Raw genomic sequence first — 19346 nt, 5'->3', positions numbered from 1 at the left:
GTGTTTTTAACGAGGACTATTGCGTGCGGAAAGGTTTTTCACCAGACTGCAACATCTTGAGGTTGAACAGTTTTTCCCCTCTAAAGGGCCCTGTAATTAACTGGATCTGATGAAATCAAATATAGCAGATGGTAAAAAAGAAGGCCAGGGTTCAGCTCTTTAGGTGTTAATGACCAGCTTCAAGTACTGAAAATTAAACTGAACAATGTTAAAATTGTACCACTGACATCAGCTATAATTAATCCGTGGACACCAATATTTATAGTCGGCAAATTATAAGTTTATCGTCTTTATTTTATACCTTTATTGTTTTTTTTCCTGGTAGCGTAGGTCACAGCGGGTGTGCAGGATGCAGACCGTGGGTACTTCACATTTCCCAAGCTGTCTGCAGTATGGAAGCAGTCAAAGTCAGGCGATAACCAGGAATTTAGGCCCTCTGCAAGGTTTTGTTAGAAAACACAGCAGCACAAGCGCAACTAATGATGAGCAGCTATAGCGACGACACCCAAGGTTTTATTTAGCTTCCAACTGCACTCTGAAGCTGGAAACATTGTCTGCCTGCCACATTTTATCTTAAGAGTTCATAGAAATGTTTAAATGCAAGTTAGGTTAATTATAATAGTGTCTGTGTGTTAATGTGCAGACTTTGAGCAGCCGACCAAATCAACTTTACTTCATTGCGTTTTAGGTAACATTTATTTGTGTAGATAATGTTTATGGTAAAATTTTAATTCAAACCAGACAAACTCATAAAATGCACATTTAATTTAAGAAGTACACCTCATTTATAAGTTGCATGGAAATGCTACAGCCTCTATAACCCATTTTAAATAAAGAACAAAACAGATTCTTTTGAGTTGCATTCATGACAAGCGAGTCCTATTTCTGTTTGCTTTTGGTTCATCCTCATATTTGGCATTCTGAACATTCAGGCTTTTATTTGTTAATGTACAAGTAGTAGGGACTTTTTATGAAAAAGTAGCACCTTATACGTGTATTTGATACTTTGAGGAGGCAAACATTTGACTTTTTAGGTGGTGGTACACTATAAATTATAAAAGAAGAAAAAAAAAATTTAAACAACACATTTTTTGGATGACAATTAGTAAAGGTAATTAGTGGCAACCCCAGTAACGTATATCCTGTTTTTCAGATTTTGTTTAGTCTGTGGCTGTTTTTTTGTGAATGTGTTAATTGGGGGATGGGTGTCAGAAGGTGGGCTCGTAGTTTGGAAAGTGCAGGAGGGTGAGAAGAAAAGCGGAGAAGTGGGAAGGAATTGAGGGAAAAAAAAAGAAGTGGCGTTTTCTCGGTGGATTAGAGAGTCAAATGGATTTGAAGGAGTGCTTGGCGTGCGAGAACCTCACACTTCCTTTAACAGTGACCGGCTTTGTGTTGTGGTCACATCAAGGTGGCAGGTTATTGTGTCGAAGCTTGGAAAGACAAGTCTTGAACTGGCTCCAGTCCATCCATTTTAATCAGAGCTGTCCCTCAGTATTCTGGTGCCCAGCTGTAACATTTATTATATTAAACGATTGTTGGATTTCCACAAGTAGTTATACATTCTGAAGTCTCTTTTTACATCATCCTGTAAACTGCCTGCTGTCTTTTTGACTTGAGCATTAATTAACCTAAACATTGAAAGTGTTGATATTTGCACACTTTTCTACCTCTCAGGGAGTGTTTTGTCTGATATGCTCATGCAATTGCACAGTAATTTACATCATTGAGAAAACTGACTGCCATCTTTCTTCTTTGACTCGAACAATAAAATCTATCAGATGCTAAGGGCTGTTTGCACACATTCAGCTTTTCAAAGTGTTGTTGGTTCATTCAACTATTTGAACATTATTTCTTGTTGCATCTGTGTGAATCTGTGGGAATTCTGAGCTGGTTTCTCACCAAAGTTTCATGATGTCTACATAAAGACAACGACTTTTCATTCTTAAAGGTTTGCACTGAATGGTTAACCCCCCCCCCCCCCCAATTAAAACTTGTGACAAAACCACATATTTACGTATACAATATCTACCATAAAATTAATTTATAAAGCGTAAAAATGCCCCCGACTTGAAATTCAGAGAAGAGATATATGGCATTTTCTTCATAAACCTTGCACAAGTATATCTGGATGTATCCACTGTTTCTTCACGTGCCATCTCTGTCTCAGCTCACTCTCAGATCAGTGGTTTAGAGCCTGCAGCGCAAATGCTGTCAGACCACATCAGCTACTTCCATTTCCTAGCTACTGCATAATATCCCAGCAACATCCTGTCTCCACTGACTATGAGGGCTAAACCCTTTATCCTCTCTCCTGCAGCAGAAGCAATACCTCTGTTTACTTCTCCATCTTGCTTTCCCACTCAGACTATCAACAGCATCCTGCTGTAATGCATTACAGCCAGTTTAGATTCTCTCTTTCCCTCTCTCCGGTGTTGAAGCGTATTATTACAGCTCACAGTTATATAACTTATATTATGACTGTACTTGCACCACCCACATCCCATTTTGAATATATTTTTATCATACTCTTCTCTCCATTTTTAACTCTGCAGAAATTTTAACTCCAGAAACATTTCCCAGTTGCTTATTTTAAAATGCCTACAATGGCAAATTTGCTGATAGACAAATCTAAATCCCAAAAGATAGGAGTTTGGAGATGTGAATTGCTGTCAGCTTGTGGTGAGACGCACATATGCTCTCCTGCTAACGTCTTAGAGGACAGTTAAAGGGGCGCTGGTCTCTCACCGTCTCCCTTCCTTTCGAACATTTGTTCGTCTATCCAGTCTATCCAACGTTCAGTCGGGAGGACCGAACAAAGCCGTTAATGGCATTCCCCTTCACGCTCACTTCCCCTCCTCCTCTCCTCCCATCTTCTTTCTCCTGTATTCAGCTCTTTTTTTCTTTCCTTCCCATTTACTCCTCACAATTATACTGACATGCATTTGTCCACCCTCACTGCTTTTCCTTTTTTCTCCTTCCAACACCAGTATTCATTGACTTCCCTCACTTCCCTTTGCTAATCTGTCATGTTATGTTGGGCAGAAACTATGAAGCCATAATTTTAACATTTTCTGTTTTATTTATATGTCAAACTATTTAAAACAAACTGCTGCCATTTTATCTCTCATGAAAAATAATCATTTAGAGTCTGACAGGCTGTCACCTCTTAAATTTGTTAAACAGAGAAATGCTTAAGTAATTTTTGGACATCTTTACATATCCTCCCACAGTCTGCACATATTTGAAATTTTTTCCTTGATTCAGGATGTGGAGCCTGACTAACCTCTGTTTAACCTCCCAGGTCAGAACAACAGATTGATCGAGTCTTAGCTTGCAGCATAAGGAAAAGAAAAAAAACAAAACATTTCTGCATTATTAGACCGCTTCAATTAAGGGGAAGGTCTGAGATGCAGATGATGAAATATCCTCTAAAACTACTTGATAAATATATTACAAAACAAAAAGATGAAATAAAAAAAAATCATACGTTTGTTTTACCAACTACTGTCAGAAAACAATTACATTTTTAAATAAAGAGAAAAGCATATTTGACTAATATTATCTGGCTAACTGTTGTCCATAATATTCTGCAACTTATCCAATCAAATATCATTGTCCATGTGAAGAGAAGGAACTTTAAAATAATTCTGTGTTGTTTTAATGTTATTGTTTAGCTACAATTTTGTGAATTAAATACACATTTGAATATTCTTTTTATAATTATTGTCGTTTTTTTTTTTTTTTTTTAAAAGGGGCCATGACAACAACTTTTAATTTTTCAGAGGTTTTTAGGGGTATAAAATTATGTGTTGTGCACAGATGAGGCCATGTGAATGACGAAACTGAATACCAAAGGACCTGCTCAGAGGTGGTTGGATCAGAAAACGGGTTATCTTTCTACGTAGGTTGTCTTTCTGCATAATTCATGTTCTTCAATCAGAGCACACCATCAACCAAAGACCCTCCTTCCCCAAGCTGGTACACTGGCTGTGAGTTGAGCTAACATGTCTGACTGCTACCCATTTCATTTCTAAATGCTGCTAAATGTAATCAAGAGGTGTTTTTTTCTGAAAAATCCAGTTGACTGACGCAAACCCCGCGGTGCTTTCGCAGCCGTAACATGGGTGTCTCGCAGCCCAGCCAGCTCTGCGCTGCGGTCTATTGGCTTTGTATTCTGGTCCCACCGTGGTGAATCGCACCGCCAGGTTAAAGCCTTTGGTCTGCTTGGCCTTGTCTGTCCAACATCCTGCAGCACAAGTACTTCTACCAGCCATAATAATGGATTTGTGATGGAGGGTTGTGTCGAGAAGAGAGGTGTGGATGGATTGGCTACAACATGGTTGTAGCCAATCAGAGTGAATTTAACTTTGTAGAGCTGCATATCATTACCGCAACCAATCCTTTTACTCAGGAGGGACATTTTGCCTGACAAAACGACAAGCTAGTGTTATTTTTTTTACATGAAATTATTTGGAGAAGTTACATATGCTGCAATATCAACTATATAAAATGGTTTATACAGTGATGTCATGGCACCTTTAAATAAGTATGAATTCAAAATCATTTGTAAAATCATTACAAAATTAATATATTTAATAAATCTACTCTATTTCAACAATAATAATCTGAATCATTGTTGCATTTCTGGTAGTCAGCAATATATTGCAGCTTTAGCATAAACTGATCTCAGATGCCGCTGACTTTTTAAGATAAAATGCAATAAAACAAACCCAAAAAAAAAAAAAGCTTTTCTCTCACAGCAAGAACACTTAACAGATAAAATAGCCAGTTAAATGAATTATGGGAGGAGGAGGTCAAAGGAGAGTACTGTTAACCCAATCAGGTGTCAGATGTCTTGATGCTATTATCCACGCTAAGAAGAGGCTAATGTAAAAATCTGTGATACAGCCTGAATTACTTGAAACTGCATCTTTGATGAGTCGGTCACTCTGCCTTTGCACAACAACAACGAACAGAGAGAAATATTTTTGGGAGATTTTTCCAGGCTGCAATGTCCTCATATCTTCTAAGAACAGTCAAATATACATTCAGCAGCTAAATGAGTTGGTTTCATAAACACCATGCAGTCTCTTCCACCTCGGTTTATTCCAGAACATGCCACACATCATCCAATTTTCCTCTCCCGCCCACCCCTGCCGGTCTCCCTCCCTTCCTCCATTCCTCTCCATCCTTCTCTGCCTATTTAACTACCATGGCAACAGGTGATGTGAAGACTCGCTCATGGCCAAGCCTTATTCAGGATAACAGACAAAAAAAGAAAAACATTCACTCGCATGCATTGTAGCGGGGCTTCTTTAATGGGCGAATAATCTCAAAAAAAGCCCAGACAACGAGCTTGCACATGAGATGACACAAAGTGTGAAAGTGGGAAGAAAAGAACTGGATGAGCGTGGGACAGGAAGGTCAAATGGAAATGATAGAGACAGAGAGTGTGCGACAAGCCTCAATCAGATTGCCCACACACAATTTACACTACATAGTCCTGCTCCTTCCCCCTTATATCTGCTATATTCTATAGAATTGGACCGTTTGACATTTTCTTCATTTTGAATAAACGCAATAAATTGATAATTTAATAATTTAGTCATTAAACAAGCAAACCTCAGTAGTGCGTACAGAACTGTACTCAACCACAACAGCTCCTCCTAATGCTGGCCACTGGCTTGGTTACACACTACTGTGGGATGGCATCCCTTACTTCAACCAGCATTTGTTGTCAGCCATTAGGGTTATGTGGATCACTCTGGCATGAATAACCAGCCATACATGATCCCACAAGTCTTCAATGATTTACTCCCGAAATTATACAGGTGGTCTCTGATAGACGCCACACTGTTCACACCGCTTCCACCAAAAAAGGGAAATAAAGCGGCTTTCCAATAGTATAAGATTCATTGCCAAGAAGCATTTTCACAAAGGAAAAAGTAAAGGTTGAATGAATTCTAATTTTCTTACACTGTGTGCCACATGGGGAAATGTTAACCAGTAGTGTAATTGTTGCTTTTTATTCTCAACACTTTATTTCAAGAGCTTATCCCCATTTTAAAAATGCATCTCTAACAGCACCTATGAACTCAACAGGAAAGTAGCTGGAATATCAGCAATTTACCTTCCAAACTGTAGACATAACATTGGAATAACATTCACGTATTCGCCGTTAGTGCCGGTTTAATAACCTGTCTTGTTTGAACCACTAGAAGCTTTTATAATGGAGCTATTTTTGGAGGTTTGAGTGGCATGTGGTTTGAGGAGTGCACAATTAGGAGCACAAGGGCTTTTAAAGCCAACACTGGTCCTGATTTGCAGTATGCTGAAAATGCTAGAGCTACACTGTGTCGAGTGCCTTTGCGTGAGAAGGGGATCAATGACTGTTGAGTGTGTGCATATTTGTGTGCATGTTGGTGTTAGTTGGGATTAGTGCAAGGGTTTCTCTAACCGGCCACAAACACATTTATACTCACTTCATAGTCCAGGTCATGGGTTCAGATTAAGACCATAAGACATGGCTAACCTATATTTGGAGGATATAGCTTGGTAAAGCACAAGAAGACAGAGCTAAATAAATAAGTACAACTTAATTCACACCCTGAATTCAAAGTGACCAAAATTACTGTTTTTGCCTAAATATCAAAACAAAATAATAGTAAAGTTTAGATGTACTGACAAAAATGGATTAAAGGTTTTTGCAAATGCAATTTAACTTTAGTTTTTTTTTCCAGGGTGAAATGATTATACAACAAACAATGAATTTCAAAACTTTTAGGTTAAGAAGTTTGAATTTATTGTGGATTTTATTCTAGCTGAAAACGGTCAATTTTAAACTACAGTCAAAACATATATACTGTACATACACCCCCAAACCCACTTCACTCTAACCAATATCCTTTCACCTACACTGAAAAAAACGACTCATAAGATTTACTTAAAAAATATATTGTAAGTATTTGCACTCAAATTATTTAAGTAAAATTTAATGCTGCAATTTTAAGTAACGCTCACTTGCCAGTATCAAGTAAATTTTACTTCCCATTATACATAACAGTTGTGAAGATATTAAGTAACATTTACTTAATTACATCCAAGTTGTAAGTTAGATTTATTTAAAAAAATAAGTAAAGTGAACTTGCATTTTACTCAAAATTTTAAGTAAATTTTATATTCCTGTAGAATTTGCTGTTATGAAGTAATTAAGTAGATTTTATTATTTTCTTGTGCTTGACATTTACTTTGCTTCATTATGTTAATATTACTCACTAATATTAGGTAATCATTGCCAGTTTTATTTTGATAAATGTTACCAAATAAATTGAACCAATAGTCTATACAATAAACAGTTTATTTCTCAATTTTAAACAGTTTAACAAAGATGGCAAATACATTATTGTTTTAAATTGCAATCTGTCATGGGTCAGCAAGAAATTTGACAGTCTAACTGGAATAGTACTATTTAAATATGTAATAAAAGAAAAAAGTACAACCCTCTAAAACTGAGCATCAAGATTCATTACAGAAATATACTCGTATGTCACATCAAGAATGTTTAACTTAAACAAACATGCTTAAAATAACTTCTGGTCGAGGGTCAGAACAGAAACAACCACTTACACTTTGAGCAGTGGAGTATAGATTATGTACATAATTATGTACATGTACATTAAAAGTGCATTTTGTTGTACTGCATTAGAATTTGTGCCGAAAAAAAAAGATAAGATTGGTACGACTTGTAAACAACAAATACACAGTATTACATATACACCACATCCAACACAGATCTGGTAATAGTCACTACTCAAATGTGCAATAAAAACCTTACAAACCTACACACTAAAACGGTGCAATTTCAACACTAGTCGTCCAGACTAGTTGACTTTCAAGAATGCAGTTACATTAATGAAACAAAATCAACACAAAAAAAATTAACAGCTTCAACTGTCTAACCATTCTCAATGAATAATAAAATCCCCACTAGATATTTGAATAAAGGTATCTGTTATTTGGTTAAAAATATATATATACCTTATTTGGCAAAAAAAATAAACATTAATGACAAGGCAATCTTCCACTAACACTAAATGGAACCCACTGCTAATTCTTGGCATTTGATGCCACATTTTCCTCCTCTAAGATGGCAAAGTCATAAATGCATGTAGGAAAGCAACTTAAACTTCAAGGTGTTTACTTTTGGGGACAGTTTAAATCCATCCAAATTTTTGGAAGACTTCAAAAGTGTAGTGCAAAGTGGGTGGGTATCACTAATCTCTATTCACTGGAGTGCTGATTTGCCTGAAAAACTGAAGTCACTGGCCGCCATCTTGCTCCTCCCTACTCTCACAGAATCCCACAGGATTTGGTTGCAATAACAAGCAGTTTTCTGGCTGTGTGAAAACGTTTCACAGGTAATTCTACAGTCAGTGGATGTACTAACATTATTAAGTACTGAGAAAGTCATGTGCTGAAATATATTGCATGTTATATATACGTGTGCGTGTATATAAATAACATGCAAAATATTTCAGCACATGACTTCCGCAGTACTTAATAGTTTTAGTACATAACATAAAAGTATATGGCATTTGACATTTTAAACGTTTTAAGCCTCCCTGAACATGAGAAAATCCTCGTTATTTAATGCTGTAGAGCACATATTCCCTAGTTACTGGGGGAAAATAAGGAGTACCAATATGGCGGCTGGTGGCTTCACAGAGATGTGTACTAACAACGGCGAATCAGCAATCCAGTGAATAAATAGAGATCAGTGGAGGGTATGCCAAGTTCAGGGCATATTTCAGTCCCAGGAGGAGCGAGCAGGCTTTTGCAGTACTGTTGAATGCTGCCAAAATCTCCAGGCCTTCAAGGATGGAGACATCAACTGGATCCTCATCAGCACCGTGGAGAACATGTATTTTCAGGATATGTTTATTGACGTCACTCCAGCTGTCCTCCTGCATGTAATGCACAACAACAAAAAAGAATGTTTATTCTTTTATTCGAGAAACAAATAAAAAAGCTGCATGAATAAAGTGACTTCTTTATCAGGGAAGAAAGAACACAAGAATACATCTGTTTGACTACTTTCTTCTTAATTTGAACGTTTAATGGGACATTGTGTAAAGGAGATAACATCTCCTGTAATCTATTAAAATCAAACATCCATCCCTCCTCTAACCCACTTAGTCCCTCATGCGGTTACACTCTGGACAGGTCGCCAGTCTGTCGCAGGGCAACACAGAGACAAACAACCATTCACGCACAAACTCACACCTAAGGACAATTTAGAGAAGCCAGTTAACCTAATAGTCATGGTTTTAGGACTGTGGGAGGAAGGGTTGGATTTGAACCCAAAACCTTCTTGCTGCAAGGCACCAGCGCTAACCACTGCACCACTGTGAAGCCCTTTAAAATCAAATAGTTAAAAAGTATTTTTTTATTAATCACTAAGTACACCTATCAACAGACTGAAGTGTTCTAATAAGCTCTGAATAATGATTTATACTGTATATACATGGATATACATGAAAAGCTCTGTGCTGGCTGCGATATCGTGTCGCCATGTTTATACGTTCAGTAATGATGCGTTACACTGATGCTGCATTTATGTGCAGCTGGGCCGATGGCTGTCGGTAACAAACCAGATGTCATTTTAGTCACAGCAGTCGAAAGAAGGCTGGTATAAACCTGAATCAGGAAAACAATACAACATCGCCATGTTTTGCCTTGTGCTGACGGACCACTTCTTTGCATACAGGCATGTTTATGCCGCTACATGCAGCGGCTGTTGTCCATCTGCTGTCTGCTAGGCCTGTACAATAATTCAATAACGATATACATCAATCTATAGACATATGTCGATGATGGAAAAAAAGGGTCAATTAAAGTTCAATAGAAAAACAATTTTCCCCCCTTTTGCATTTTAGACATGTGGGTTAATATTAATTCATTACATCCTAACAAATCACAGCGCAGACCCAGGAACCGAGCTTTGCCACCTTCAAAGAGTTCAAAGAGAATGCGTACTTTTTTCTTTTTTAAAAACTTGCAGTTTTGGTAAAAAGGTGGTTGAATAAAAGGTTCAGTCTGTGTTTGTGTGTTTTTATCTAAAAATAGGTTGCTATGCAACAAAATTAAATGGCCAGGGCTTCTTTTTAAATATCTGTTTTGAATTTGTTAATAGTTATCGATATCAATCAATATGATTTCTATTATATCAAAATACAACCGCAACGGTAGATGTCAGTAATTCCTACACAATGTCCCTTTAGTCCGCCATAAAAATTTATTTTTAAATGATTAAAATTATGCCATACCAAGCAGTCTTCAATAAGTTCCTCCTCCTTCTCCCCGAGGTACAGTATAAGGCTGCGAATAACGGTTCCTCCTCTACCTCCTCTCCCTAGACCTGAAGTCCAACTGTCCACAAAGTCCACTGGCTCCTCCAAAGGACACTAAAAAAGAACAGACACAATTTGTGGTATTAAAACAATGTTCAAAAATATTCAGCCACAATTTTAATATTACATTTTGATAGATGAATAAGGGCAAATATAAGACAATATTCTATCATGCATACATTATTTTCCCACCTACCTGAATAATGAGGATAATGTTTTTATGTGATTTGCTTCCTGTTGATAAATAGAAAAATATTTTAATAAGACACCGCCATGCAGTGTGCAGTACTGTCAGTCACTTTAATGCATTGGCAGGCATGCATATTGACAGGCATATTTACAGTAATAACAGAAATGTACAGAAAATATATTCAATTTATTATGAGTATTGATGGGTGGCACGAGGGGGTAGCGGTGGGCTTCGCACAGCACGACGCAGCGATGCTACTATGGAGTTATTTTGTGCCTTTGACTTGAACATGCACAAACCAATCCGAGCACGCAGTGAGAGGGGGGGGGGGGGGGGGGGGGGGGGAATTGAAGAAAAAAAAGGAAAAAGAAATAAACAGTTGAATATTTTAGCCAAGAAAATTTAGGCTAAAATATTCAACTGTTTATTCTTTTTCTTCAATCCCACCGTTATGTTTAGTCATTTCTGGCAAAAGCTGCAGCATTTTGATTTAATCCATCCGATTGCAGTATTTACAAGCCATACTCTGATTAGATGGAAAAAAACTGTGACTGGCTTGTCGAGTGGACAGTTTTCTAAGTGGCAAGCGGAGAGACCCCCCCCCCCCCCGCCCCCCCTCCGCGAGTCGGTCCGCGCAAAACTTAACGTCTCTCGCACCCCCCCCGCGCAAAACTTAACGTCTCTCCCCCCCGTCCGCGCAAAACTAAACGTCTCGCCGCCCCCCCCCCTCGCGAGTCGGTCCGGGCAAAAGTTAACGTCTCGTCTCGCTCCCAGTCCAATTAAGCTAACGCTAGCTACTTCTATGTTGCCGCCAAAAGTTTTACAAAGAACAGAAACATGTTCTACGTCAGTTAATAAACTTATGAACAGTGACATATTTCACTTGAAACTACACGCAAACTTAGCTATTATCACAAATTTAAAGCAAAGTAATAATAACTTACCTGAAGAATGACTGTCGTCGGGACCACCTCTTGCTCTGTGTGTGATCCTGTAACGTCTGGACTCGGAGCAGAAGCGGTCCTGCTGTGAGCTACAGTGCGCATGCGCTTGCGACCGTTTCGAAACGCAACATTTTTTGAGTAAAGGTTATGCAGTATTTGTAGGTTTATGTTCATACTACTATTAAGCATTTAAATAGTTTAAGGAAATCTAAGTAAAACTTACTCTTTCCCCAAAATTCATGTATTACTTAAAAAAAAAGGTTTAATTTTACTTCAGAAATTCTAGTTCTTACAGAAACTTAAAAATACAAAGTAGAAATTAAGACGAATACTGTAATAGAGTTTACTACACCAAAAAGTCAGTTTTTTCAGTGTAACGGCCCCGTTGGTCAGCAGAAACATTGATTGAATTGGGTGTTCCAACAGGACGTTTCCAAATACATTTCAAACTTGTTTTTCAAAGCACAAATTAGGCTTCTAGAACGGGCGTTTTAGTGGTCCAAACCTCAACCCTATTGGAAATGTGTGGACTTTACCCAAAATGCCAGAGCAGTCCATTCAAACACACCAATGACAAACTATAAAGTTCTGCCAAGCAGGGTGGATAAGTACCAGGCCAGAAGTTTGTTGACGGCTACAAAATTGAGATTGGGATTGGCACCCAGTGGGACCCAACACACGTCTCATGGGAGCAGGCAGTTTTGAGCCAGCTAAAATAGTCCCAACATTTTTGAAAGGATGGAAAGACTGGCATTGTGAGATTGTGGTTCAAAGAGCTCCCATGTACTATTTACCCGGTGCTTCTGTTTAGCTGTGATGTTTTCCTTGAAGGACCGTCGGCTGAACTTTGCCAACAATATCTTGTCTTACTACATAATAAACTGATAGTCTTACTGCAATGTTACCCTGTCTCTGTCCAAGTGAAAGCACTTAAAGGAGCCATTGCTGCCACTTCATCCTACAGATTTTACTGCTGGTTCAAAGCTCAACAGTCTTTCTCTCCTAGATGAAGCCACTAAAAGAAGTGACTACTGTCATTAACGCTTTACTTTTTCTTTAAAACAGAAACTACTCTTGGACCTTTTTTGAGTGTATGCACCATTGTCTCAAACCCATAGTTAGCAGCAGCAGATGGCTGCTCACACTGAATCAGACCATTCTGGAGGTTTCTTCCTGTTAAAGGGGAGTTTTCCTCTCCACTGTCGCAACATGCAAGCTCGGTATGAGGGATTACTGCAAGCGTAACTATTTTATGAACCTGAATGTTGAGAGCTAACTAAGATGATATTGCAGCACAGCGCGTCACTTGATGCAATCTCCTGGGTTTACTTAGTAAACTCATTGCGAACTGACAATAAACTGAACTTAACTGTATTATTTTATAGGCCGGATCAACCTGGAATATATGTAATTAACTGAATATGTCTATATGGTTAAATTGACTATATTCTTGTGTATAAACTGGATCCATCTGTGTGACTACAGACATTTATTGCGAAACCGCATTGTACACATGAATTGAAATGAACTGATGTTGTTAACATGACATTCAGCAAACTGGCACAATGTTTAAAGTATAACTCAATGCCTCACATGAAAATTAAATCAACTAAATTTACCTCACGCTTTGCAACAGTGTTTGGGCAATAGAAGAGCTCTTTTCAAATCTCATTCAAGCATTGAGGTGCTGGATAAGAGGCGGTGGCAGCTATGTAGATGGGAGCAGTGTGCCAAAAAGCAGCACCAGGCAGCGCCTTTGTTCTGTTCATAAATAAATGATTGCTTCATTTGGGCTGGCGGCTTCAATAGACTGTCAGAATAAGCAGGATAATCAAGAGTTCATCCGAAATAAACAGGAACTTTTAACTGAAAGAGGATCTGTCTGTCTGCAGAGTGAATAGGGTAATGAGCCTCTTTAGATGCAAGCAAAAAGCAGCATTGCTCTGTGCGCGCGCACACACACACACACACACACACACACAAAGGACAAAATGGAGTACAATTAAACACAACAGGCCACAAACTCTCTAGGTCTGACATGCACACACATGTTCTGATTTAAAAGACCTGCAAAGCCCAGGGTGGCCTTTCATAAACAAACCAGTCTTATTTTGAAAGACAGGACCCCATGATGAGAGAAACCCAAACAGCAAACAGCAAAGACAGTAGAGGGTCCAGACTTTAAACAACCTGTCACTCAGTCAGTATTCCCCTCTGTTAAGCTCCTGACGTTCCCTTTCTGGACCCCCCTCATTCTTTTTTAACCAACCTTTCTGCCTTCTTTTGTAGCCCACAAATTATTATTCCTTCTGCCTCTGCAACTAATTACAACAAATACAAGCATTTTTTTTTTTTAAGTTTTGCTCCTTTTAAGAAAATTTTGTGCTAAACTTCAACATTGCAGAGATTGCAAACCCCCAAAAACTGCCTGAGTCTTACTGAATCCGCGTCAGAGGTGCCAAAACAATGACCAAAAAGCTACTTTTGCAAAATTTCAATAGCATTATATATAAATAATGGGTTAACCCACAAAAACAATAAATATAAATCAAACAACTGTATAAAAACCTAAATCATAGCATGATTGAAAAGCATGCTATGCGGCGTTTTTATTACATGTTTTATTAACACATGTAATAAAAATGGCGTGAATTTGCAGAGAACCAATAACATAGCTGGTGTCAGTATTAGATGCCAACACCAGGTAACAGGCCTTTTTATTTAGTTTAGTTAATAAAGGTCCAAGTCAGTTGTGCGCCACCTGGTTGCCCAAGCAACATTCAAATATACCAGGATAACTGCGTGAGCCACATCATATACGGTGTCTGCGGGATCAAAATGACTTCCCTGTGGTTCTTTGTATCTTGTCCTAGCTTCTTTTATCTTTTAAATCAAATTATATCCCATAATTTAAGAAACATTTAAACAAATCGTTTGTCTTTAAATCTCAGTCATAAAGTGAACATTTTTAGCGAGAGTTGAAAACGTTGAGGGAGTCAAATTGATTTTGTGCCGATTCTAGTTTTAATCCTACGGGTTTTTAGGTCAGGAGATCAGTTTTCTCATTCTAGATATTAAAGAGTTCTACCTTGCTTAGAAAAAAAAAAGAACAAAAAGCAAAACTCTTGAAAGCATTTCTATGGTCCATGAATCCTTTTAGTGGTCTTAAATGTAACTGGACAAAAGTGCTGATAATAAGCTGCACGGTGAGACATTTTATACTGCTTGAGGAGTTGCAGTTAATCAAAGGTCCTTACACTTTGTTTCACCAAAAAGTCTAATTTTTTTGCAGGCTCTATAATGAGTGCCTATTTGTGTGCCTGCTAGGCCCCTAATGACCGTCTCTCTCTAAACTGCTTGTTGGTGGCCTTTGTAGCTTTATCCCCAGGTCTCCAGGCAAACTTGATAAGATTTTATTATCAGCACGGATCAACCTGCTGCAGTTTCCTATACAAAAATCCACCAAAGCTGTTTTAATTAGACTGACCAATAGCTTTGTTACATCATAAAAGACAAACTGGAGAGCTAATGTATTTGATATTCAGAGTTTTTAATAAAAGGAGACAAGAGAAAATTAAAATCAAATAAAATTAATTCTAAAAATGTATACTTATTTTTGTGACTTTTTGCATATTTTCTTCGCTTAAATAAGTTTGAGCGACTTTTGTCCAGAATAAGTTTGATAATTATGACTAAAAACAAATGTAATTTCACCTAAACACAAAAATCTCAATCCTAGTCAGAGTCTAATATCTACAAATTAAAACTAATTTATAAGGAAATATCTGAGCATTTAGTTTCTTTTAAAATATGGCTATTTAGCAGCGTGTCCATGTGATGTAGTGTGTTCATGTGGAATCACACATAAAATAACTGTTTAAGCCTCAAGACCCACAAAGTTTACTCATTGCAAGCTATTGTTTGTAGAGCCTTAAGAAAGAGTCTCTCTTAATCGTCATCTTTCATCATGGTGCCTTAGATGAACATGTAAACCTGATCCAAATGCATTTACGCTGAGCTCAGGCTGCAACAGCATTACTTTTTCACCAACTTTTACATTCAGAGGCTAGCAGTGCAAACACTGCCAGAGTAGTTGCTCAGTATTATGAATTTAGGTGAAACGTGTCAAAAATGTTTGTTATGCAGCCACTGGTTTTACAATCAAATGCACCTCTACTTTCTGAATAATGTTTATAAAAAAGAACAATAGTTTTCCATATCAGAAATACAGAGGTAACTGTTAAACTATGAGGCTGTCGCATTAGATGGACATAATCAAAGCAGTAAGCATCCAGAGTACTTTAAGCTGCTGAATGAATATGCTTGAAAAGTAAATGTTTTTTGCCAGATTATATCTCTTGTCCCATTTGCAGCAACTATAGTTTTTATCAATATAACACTATTCCTCTTTTGTTTCTTGCTCTTAAACATTGAAACTTAACCAGCGCACTGAAAATCTTTAAATTCATAGCAAAACACTTATTTTTATAGAAAAAAAAAAAAGATTCTGAAAAACCTGGACAAGATAAATGTGTTAAACACAGCGTGACGGCAACTCTGTCTAGCGTCTGTAGGTTTGCAGAGCCAGCTGGCTGTGGCAAACTCTGCTCCGGTGGTGATGAACACTCATTGTGTCATACGCCTAAATCTGTGTTTCCAACACGCAAAGAGCTTAGGTAATGTCACAACAACAAATCCTCTGGGAACCATGACATGCTGAGGCAGATGGACAGTAAAGATTATATTCTTATTTTACATAAATAGGTATGTACACAAAAACCTTCCTTAAAAAACATGCCCATTAGCTGTACAATTTATATTTCTGACTTCACCTCCCCCTCCCTCCTTATTTTAGCCTCTCTTCGTCCTCTCTCTTCAGGTTTAATTGACTATTGTAGCAGATGGGATGGTCGCTGGCGTGGGAATCAATGTCATCATTGTGGAGCTGAGAGAGAGATTAGCAGCTAGTTTGCACTAGTGAGCGATGACAGCTGGGACCATAACCCTGCCCAGTAACTAACACACAGAGGAAGTAGCAGCGTCCACTCTTTAACCCTGGCCAAGCCATTAAACGTAGGGGAACAATGAGAATTCTGGAGTTTATAAACCTTTACGCTGAAATAAACCCAACTTCATTTGGTAACCCAAATAATTTACAGATGTTATGTTTCCTTTAGCTACACTAGACATTAAAAATTACAAAAGAAAACGCAGAATGTCTAGTGTTAGTGAAAAATAGAGTCAAAACACGCACATAAAAAAAAAAAAATCTGTCAACTAAATAATGCAATGGCTGACGATCTAATAGACATGCAAGTTTTGTCCCTGAAGCAGACACACCATTCATGTGATCCGACCCAAACAGTGACTGCAACAGCTTCTAAAAACGGCTCGGCTTTCTTTAAGACACATTTGTCTTTACACCGATATAACTGTGGTTACTAACTGACTTTTTATTTAAAAAGTGTGTTTTAGATTTTTTAACTAAAAATCTAAAACACACTGCTAAGATCTGTTTTAATAAACAAACTCCTTTAGTCGTAAAATAAAAAAAAACTTCTGATCTTTCATGGATTATTCCAATTTTAAAGCATCTCACATGAAGCTGAACTATTAAGAAATCAATAGTCAGTGCCTCTATTCATGACAGTGACAGGTAATTTGTAAAGTCCACAGTTTAGCCAGTCTTTAAATATGTAAGCTGCAAATATGACTACAAAACCTGTTCTAACATGTCTGTAACATCTTTTCATGAATTCTCTTAGAGGTGGGCAATCTGAAGTAAAACAAATGTCTAAAACATTAAACTGAGAACTTGATCTGGTGGAAGCAACAGAGAATAAAGCCTAGTGGTGAATTTTTTTTCCCATTATTATACCTAAAATAAAATCCTAAACTTTTGCCATGCTTCGAGACTGCAGGTAACTTTGTTCAATACTATAAGCTAAATTCTTAAAAAGACATTGAGATACCATAGTCCATCTAAAAAGATACATTTAGTTCTTCATAAAACTATTTTTTTTTTTGTTCTACCTAAAAAAAATCCAATTTCGCTTTCTTCCAAAAGGGAAATACTACATGTATTTCCATAGTGCTCCACTTGATTTGTACATTCAAGAAGCTTTATTATAATTTATGCTGGGAACATTTCATATTATGGACACTGAAAAAAGAGGGTAGAAGGACAGAAAAAAAAAATTGTGCTTTTGGAAGACCATATTTGCACCCAAAATTTCCTGGTTCACATTTTCAGATGCCATCATTTTCACAAAGTTTTTACCAGATGATGCCATCCATTTTTGTGAAGTGCATCAGTCCTTCCTGAAGCAAAACCCCACACAACCTAATGCTTCCACATCCGTAATTTAGAACTGGGATGGTAACATTGCATAGAAGCATAAGGATCAGAATACAGAGCTTTGACAAGTACTGAATTAATGCTGCTGAATTACTATTGGTTCTGAAAGTACACAAAGCCGAACATTATTACAGGACCAACGTGAATGTATGCAAACAAGATCATCTATAAAGTTGGGTTAGTGGTTGCATGTTTGTTGAAAAACTATGATCTGAAAAGGAATAGAAGTACAATTTTACTCATGCTGCCAATCGCTAATTCTATAATTTGTTCTTCTAAATCAGATTAAGTACTTCTTAAATTATGTGTTCATTAGGGAAAAAAAGCAGAGATATTTTATGTCCTGTATGAGAGCATATTTTAAATGTCAAAGATCTGCAAAACAGAATTTAAACCGTTTTTAAAACATGATCACAAATAAACAGTGATGAGGAATGAAGACTTGGAAATATCTGAACAGAACAGAATCTGGAAAGATAAATAGTTTATTAAACTCAACTGATCAAGGAGGAGGTTTGCAGTCTCTTAGATGTCGTAGAAATTGCTAATTTCCTAACGCAAAAAAACAAAAACCCGCACACACACACATACACACACACACACACACACACACACACAGGCTGGCATTATGCAGCCCATGTTTTCTAGGATTATTAAATTTCCTCCAGGGTTTCCAACAGGACAGCACTCCCCGGTCACTGCAGAGCAGGAAAAATAACAGGGCTCATGTTGCTTCTCAGCCATCTTCAGAGATGACTGAAGCGACTGTGGGTGTCTGTTACCTGGCTCCAACTTCATCTGGGTCAAATCAAGTTCAACAACAGATGGTTCTTGAGGGCTTCGAGGCAGCGTGTTTTGACATGACAGTGGAGAACTGACATGACTGAACAATTGCATGGTCCTTCATGTGCTGATTAAAGGCCGTGACTGTAACTGAAGCTATGAGCGTAATGAACCAGACCCTTAATAACTGCATAACTGATGTGGAGGGAAAACTGAAATCCCTGAAATCTTGTTCTGTCATGAACTGAGACAGAATTCAGATCATCTGGGTAACATGTATGTGGGTTTGACATGGGAAAGTGCTTACTAAGCATAAAACAACTAAAGAAAAAAAATCCCTCAGGATTAAACATGCAGTTCTGCCAGTAAACACAGGCCTTATTCAAATGCATCTGCTTTTCAGCAGGAGTAATTCAATATACCAACTATGAACAGCTGGAAGGAGATTTATTTCAACATGCGGCTGGTGTTATTCTTTTGGGATGCTAAAGCTCAGGCGCACAGTTACATAGAAGCCAAAACAGTGTTAATACTCAGCTGGTCAAGTTATGTTGCGGCTTGTGGAAAAAGAAAATAATCAAAGTATTTCATGTAAGAAATTTGAGATCATTTCCCTTTGCTTGGGTTACAGTCATTTTGTAGTGAGGAAATAATAGTTTTTC

General features: G+C 37.6%; 1 protein-coding gene and 1 long non-coding RNA gene across 4 annotated transcripts in view; both read right to left on the bottom strand.

Moving 5' to 3' along the window:
* LOC105939396 (frizzled-3) overlaps positions 1–19346 on the bottom strand; it is a 41080-nt gene that overhangs the window by 17185 nt on the left and 4549 nt on the right. The window lies entirely within an intron of this gene.
* Positions 8634–11705, bottom strand: LOC118562996. The gene is made up of 4 exons (XR_004930950.1): positions 11544–11705; positions 10606–10643; positions 10326–10463; positions 8634–8963 (listed from the first exon to the last, which is right to left on the bottom strand). It is a non-coding gene; the product is annotated as an uncharacterized LOC118562996 (long non-coding RNA).

Source organism: Fundulus heteroclitus, chromosome 4 (assembly GCF_011125445.2).
Source record: "Fundulus heteroclitus isolate FHET01 chromosome 4, MU-UCD_Fhet_4.1, whole genome shotgun sequence".
Classification (NCBI taxonomy): Eukaryota; Metazoa; Chordata; class Actinopteri; order Cyprinodontiformes; family Fundulidae; genus Fundulus; species Fundulus heteroclitus.
Note: the sequence above shows the minus strand (reverse complement) of the source record. Positions and strands in the feature narration are given on the sequence as shown.